Source organism: Pinus tabuliformis, chromosome 1_1, assembly GCF_031772625.1.
Source record: "Pinus tabuliformis cultivar Carrire ecotype Pingquan chromosome 1_1, CPIR1, whole genome shotgun sequence".
NCBI lineage: Eukaryota > Viridiplantae > Streptophyta > Pinopsida > Pinales > Pinaceae > Pinus > Pinus tabuliformis.
In genome coordinates this window covers 305,253,668-305,260,152 of record NC_142297.1, presented here as the reverse complement: position 1 = coordinate 305,260,152, position 6,485 = coordinate 305,253,668, and positions in this window count along the sequence as shown.

Genomic DNA, 6,485 nt, shown 5'->3' with positions numbered 1-6,485 from the left:
TTCGAAACCGAAATCCAACATAAGCTACATCTACAAAATAGTGAATTACGAATAGATAATAGAGCACAATTATAAAGTCCACAGCTGGTCGAACCCGACATCCGAAGAGGAAAACTTCACAATTCAACTAATCACAAATTATAACTTCAAAGTATGCTAAATTTAACCAGCATATTTAGTTACATGGCAGTAGCAAGAGAAAATCATGCCAGGGCATGAATATGTACATCTGTGCCATAATTCCAAGGGTCGGTTAAGAACTAAACTTATGGCATAATGCCGAAACTCCCAAAATAGAGGAGAAAGAGTTATACATATAAAAGAAAAACTTGAGAACTATCATACGTCCCAACGGGGATAGAGCCAAATGATGCCCCCTCGCTAACCCTCCATCTATCAACAAACGAAGACTGTCCATTCGGGGCTCGGCCGAAGGAATTGCATATACCTGGAACCTGAGGTCCGGTGTAAGGAGGGTTACCCTTAATTTGGAGTAGGCATCCAACCTGAGGCTAAAGAACAAGTACATGAAACGAAAATCAGGAAGAATGAGTTGGTATAATAAATAGAAAATTGTGACAGTTAGAAGTGGAAATATCTGCAATGAGTCGAAAATTACTTCAATCAGGAGGAATCATTGTGTGCCAGACCCGTCCTTCAGGGTGGCATTGAACTGCCACCCTCAAGACTTGAACTCTACAACCAAAGACTTGAATGCTGCAACCAAAAAAGGGACGAGGACTCAATTAATGCCAACCTGGGGTAATACTTGCTTGAAAATAAAACCCTTAGAACAATTTCACCACAGAAATGGTTACCTGAAGGGAACAACAGGTCTGGAATTTCCAGCAGTGAACCAGTACTGAGAGGTCGGCACTCCGGGTGGCATGGATTGAGTAGACCAGAGATGGCTCCGCAAGGAGAAACCTGTCCAAATGAGCTCCACCACCCTAGACCGAGGCATAGGATGAAACCTGGGAGTCTGAGATAACCGTTGGATAGAAGGGAGAGATCTCCACCATCGATTATGGGGGACTACCACGACGATGGGACTCAACTGCTAGCCTCGTACTAGACGGTCAGCTGGATTAATGGCACCTCACCCAAACCATGTGAATGCGGAGGGGTTACCTGACATTCTACTGCCACGTGGACAACATTTTCATGCTACCAAGGGGCAACTAATTGAGCCTCAGATTAAAATCTAAAATCCATAACCAAGTATGTGCCAGAATGAAACATTAGAAATTTTGATGGTGAACAGGATTATGTCAATAAGTCAAGCAAGCGGGTGGGGTAGGTAAATCTTACCTTAAAACGATAAAAAAACATTGATTTACTCGAGTTGGAGTCATTACACTTAATAATCTGCCTTGATCAAAATTGTTTGAATGGGAAACAAGATAGCTCAAGTAGTGTTTTTGAAAAAGTTCACGAACAAGTTTCATAGGGTTTGCAATGCACGTAGGGCATTCAAAACTTGTATTTTTATAAAACTACATAATATGGAAAAGTCAGGTACATAGTTGTCACCGTACTTGTTAAACACACATGGGAGCAAGAACAATATGAATGATAAATCATGAGAGTACATTTTTTATTAACAAGAGATATACATTTATTGTACAATATGTGATCGTTGGGTTTCACATCCCAAGGTCTTTTGGACTCCTTTTGCCCATTTGGCTTCCACACTAACCCATTGAGGATTAGGTGTCCAACATTCCCCCCTTTAATCCGAAGGGTTATGTATGAGTCCAAGAAGAGAGCTGTAATACAAAATGTGCAAATATGCATGGCAGCATTAGGTTGAATGTGCTCTATGAAATGTTGGTATAAATGGCAGTGGTTTAAGGATGAGCACCAACACTGGAATGCTTAGTGCAGTTCCCAGAACTCTTCCAAAACTAGCAAGAAGCTGAAATCTTTTGCTAGAGGAAGTGCTCCTATTGTTTTGAAGAGGGAAACCTTCAACCAATAAAGGGAGGTCTTACCCCACATAAAAGGGAGAACTTCAACCTGAAAAGGGAAGTCTCAACCTGTGATGGTTTAAGGATGACCAACAACTCTGGAATGCTTAATGCAATTCCTGGAACTCTTCCAAATCTGGCAAGAAGCTGGTGTCTTATGCTAGAGGAAGTGTTCTCAATTTTGTTCCTGGAATTCTTCTAAAGCTGGCAAGAAGCTGAAGTCTTCTGCTAGAGGAGGTGTCCCAGATTTCCAACTGAAGGCATGTTCACGGGCATCTTTGTCTCTGGCTACAACTTTGAAATTGGTTTGGCAGGTTCTGGCTCAGGATTTCTTGATGTGGCTTTGAAGCTTGTAGATGACCATCATTTCCCCCCCTGTCAGATACAAGGTGAGATGATGGAGAAAAATCAGCTGCAATACTTTTTAATACTCTGGAACAAGTTCTGACATGTGTTTGGAATATCTTCTTGGCTGTTGATGCCCATTTCCAAGAAGCAATCCATCCAAGATGAATCTTTTTTCTTGCAGGACGCTTGCTTTTGAAGCACCTGTGTGAAGGATGGCTAGTTTTATGACAATGCTTACATGGATGAAGATCAAAACAGTGATCTTTCAAATGGCCAACTCGATCACAGTGTTGGCATTTCACAATCTATTGTTGAACTGTTGTTGCGGTGGAAGAGGAGTAGAATCTGGAACAGCTGAAGTTGAATTGTCATGAGGAGTAGGTGAAGTGTCATGAATGAATCCAACACTTTGAAACTGAATGGGCTTGGCATAGTCTGGAATATGAAAGGAAAATTCCTTGTCATATCCAAGACAAGTTATGTGCTTGTTGTGGACAAGCTCTTCCCAAGGTCTGATAATGGGCTTGGGAATAACAGACTGAGTTTCTGCATCTGCATGTACAACTACTTCTTTATGGGGAACTAAATTTGAAAGAATTGTAACATTATTGTTTTTCTATTTATGGGAATCTGTTTCAATCTTCTCAACAGAAACAGGTTCAGAATGATGACTCCACTGCTGTAATTCTTCCTGCTGTAGCTTAGATTCAAGCTGCAAAAAATCAATCTTTTTCTGTGCATTTTGTAGACATGTCTGAATTTCTGAGACAGATCCTATGCTGATTTGTAATGTGTCATCAACAGTAGATTGTATAAGAGTTTTCATGAACTCTAATACTTCACTGATTCTGGCCATTTTTCTTCAATGTCAGATTTACACCTTAAAAACTGATCACAATTATTACTTAATGCAGAAATGTAATATCCACTCACAGTACACAGCAATATCTTGTATAAATGTGCAGCAAATGAATTAGGTAATCAATGCATATATATGTAGACATAAACTATAATGGGTTTTAAATACAATGCCACAATTAGGGCAGCAACAACTGCAAACTTGCTTGGATCCTTCATGTACCCTTCACAGTTTCAGGAAAACCTCCAGGAGATTAGAGAATACTTGCCCCTGCTTCAGATGTATATGTAGCCAATAATTAAGGAGATTTGACTCTTTGACAGTGATAAAATATGCCCACAAAGGACAACTCAAACACAGACTGATAGAACTTGATTTGAAGATGCTTTTAAAACATTTGATTTTAATAATATATCAGCCTGCAACGTATATTCCTCCACAATATTCCTGGTACACCCCTTTATATCCATAGGAGAACCATTGTATCAACGTATAAAAACTATAGCTTTCTATAGAAATGATAAAAACCTTTAGAAATGATAGAAACCATTGCTTTCTTCCATGGGAGTCGATATTCCTTGCTGCATTTACCCAGAGTTTTCAATTCCAACTTGTATAAATGAACAGTTCTTCATATATGCATTCAAAATTCAACACAAGAATGTCCCTACCATACAACGCAGTCCTTCTCAACGCACACGTGGAACATTTCAAAGTAGAGTTTGAACTTTTCAATGCAATAGGAATCTTCAATGCACCAAGCGCACTATACAACACTCACCATAAGTCATTACACACAACACACACTGTGAAATGCACCGTGCCTCATGTCGGGACCATAATCAACAGAGGAGCAAAAATGGCATAGTTATTCAATGGACTAGCTAACAAGACGCACCGAAAGATAGAATGAAAAGGGACAGAGTACAAAGGGATCTCACGGTTCTTTGAATCCAGTGTATAAAATTATAATTCAAAAACATTATTTTACAGTACGCTTCATGTCATGTTCCCTGGAATGAAAATGAATATGATGGTAGGAATTTTCGTACCCAGAACCATAACACTGACAACATCAGGTGTATGCCTCAATTGGAAAGGCAAAGAAATGAATATGAACCTGCAGAGAATGGCAGCGAATTCACAGATATGACAGACTACAAAAATCCACAGATGGGAGTTATAAGAGTATAAAGAGAAGCTAAAAATTAAGGAGTTGGCTCTTCAAATGAAGCAGCAATTCTTCGACCCTTCCGTAAGCTAGTCATCTATCACCATCGCCACGCCGAAACAAAATCAAAGGAAGCGGAAGATTTTAGTAACTTTCATAAACTCAGAGAAACTCAGCATCGGCAGCCGACTTATCAAGGCTTGCTGCCTCAACAACAAGTTAATGTGTTGGACAGTGTTAAAAATGGGCAGCGTTAAAATGTTGATACCATTCAACAGCGTTACCAAACGCATTCAAACTTCCCACTCATTACAACAATTCTAAGGAGAGTAGCATCCCTCTAGAATCGCCATGCTCAGAGGGACAACTGCTCCTTGCACACCATCACTCCTTATCTTTAATTGTCTGAGCTGCAAGAGAACTCCTTCAGTGAGGTCAAAGCGTGGATGCAGGGGTTTTCCTTCTCTTCTATTAACATTCGTTCTATTTGTTGTATCAGAGACGCAGTAGATGAGATAAATTTCAGCCACAATCAATGCAATATGCATTCAAACTTCGAACATAACCAAATGTTGATACTATTCAATAAACCAAACGTTGACACTGGACAACGTTACACATACTATTCAATAAACCAACCGTTGATACTGGACATCGTTATGCATACCATTCAATATCGAACCATAACGCATTCAACAGGAGCTGGACCTTCATCAATGATGGTGTGTCAGCCTCAGCGCTAAAACAGGAAAAGACAATGCTATGATTTAATATAAAGCAGTGCTCATACCAGCGTTCAAACATTGCTCATACCAGCGTTCAATTATCAACATGTCAGGTCAGTTCAAGGCACAACATTAATATTCAACAACCATTCAATAATGATACCAACACAACACTAAAATTCAACACCATTCAAACGCACAACATTAATATTCAAACGCATTCAACTATTATGGGACAACGTTAATATCATATGGATAGCATTCAAATGGAAACACATTCAAATGTTATGGGACAACGTTAAACAAATATGGACAGATGTGCAGCGCTGGCAGAGGCAGGTTATCGCAGGACAGAGCACATGCAGTGTCAGGAGCAGCTAATTATATGGAGGAGCAGTGGAGGCATTGTCAGGGGTATGGAGGTGCTCTATATGGAGAGCAGACACCAGCAGCAGTATAATGAAGTTGCAGCTAAAATTGAGCTAAAGAAATATTCATGAGAAAATATTCATGAATTTCATGGCAGAAATAAACTGCACAGAAAGGCCATAAAACAAATGGCTCAAATTAATTATGCAGGGCAGGAATACGCCTGCTCTGATACCATGTTAAACACACATGGGAGCAAGAACAATATGAATGATAAATCATGAGAGTACAATTTTTATTAACAAGAGATATACATTTATATTACAATATGTGACCGTTGGGTTTCACATCCCAAGGTCTCTTCGACTCCTTTTGTCCATTCGGCTTCCACACTAACCCATTGAGGATTAGGTGTCCAACAGTACTGAACCTCCATTATTCCAAATACATATTACGAAGAAAGCCATTCTGCAATTTTGTATCAAAACATGAACAACTTTTTTGACAATAGCACATAGTTTGAAATAGGCCGACAATTTCAAACTATCAAGTTGTTATTTTTTAGTCAACAACTCAACAACGTCAATCAAACCCAGTGGGAGTGCATGTGTTCATGGGTTAAATTTGACGTCGTTTACAAGTTTTCTGCCTTTTTAGAAGTCAAATACTTTCGATTTCAAAATATACACTTATTTTTTACTGCCCAATAATTTTTTTAAATGTCATTTTTTTTTAAATGACCAGTCTTAATATTATTATATTATATTATATATATTATATATATATTATATATTATATAATTATATATATTATATATATATATTATATATATATATATATATATATATATATATATATATATATATATATATATATATATATATATATATATATAGAGGGAGAGAGAGAGAGAGAGAGAGAGAGAGTTCATGTCCAACGTTTCCTTCGAATTTTGTAAGTGGACGCCTTTCAGCCATGTAGACTCCAAGAGGTCATGAAGGAGAAAGAACCATGGTGGGGGCAACGCCTTGTTTGCATAGAGC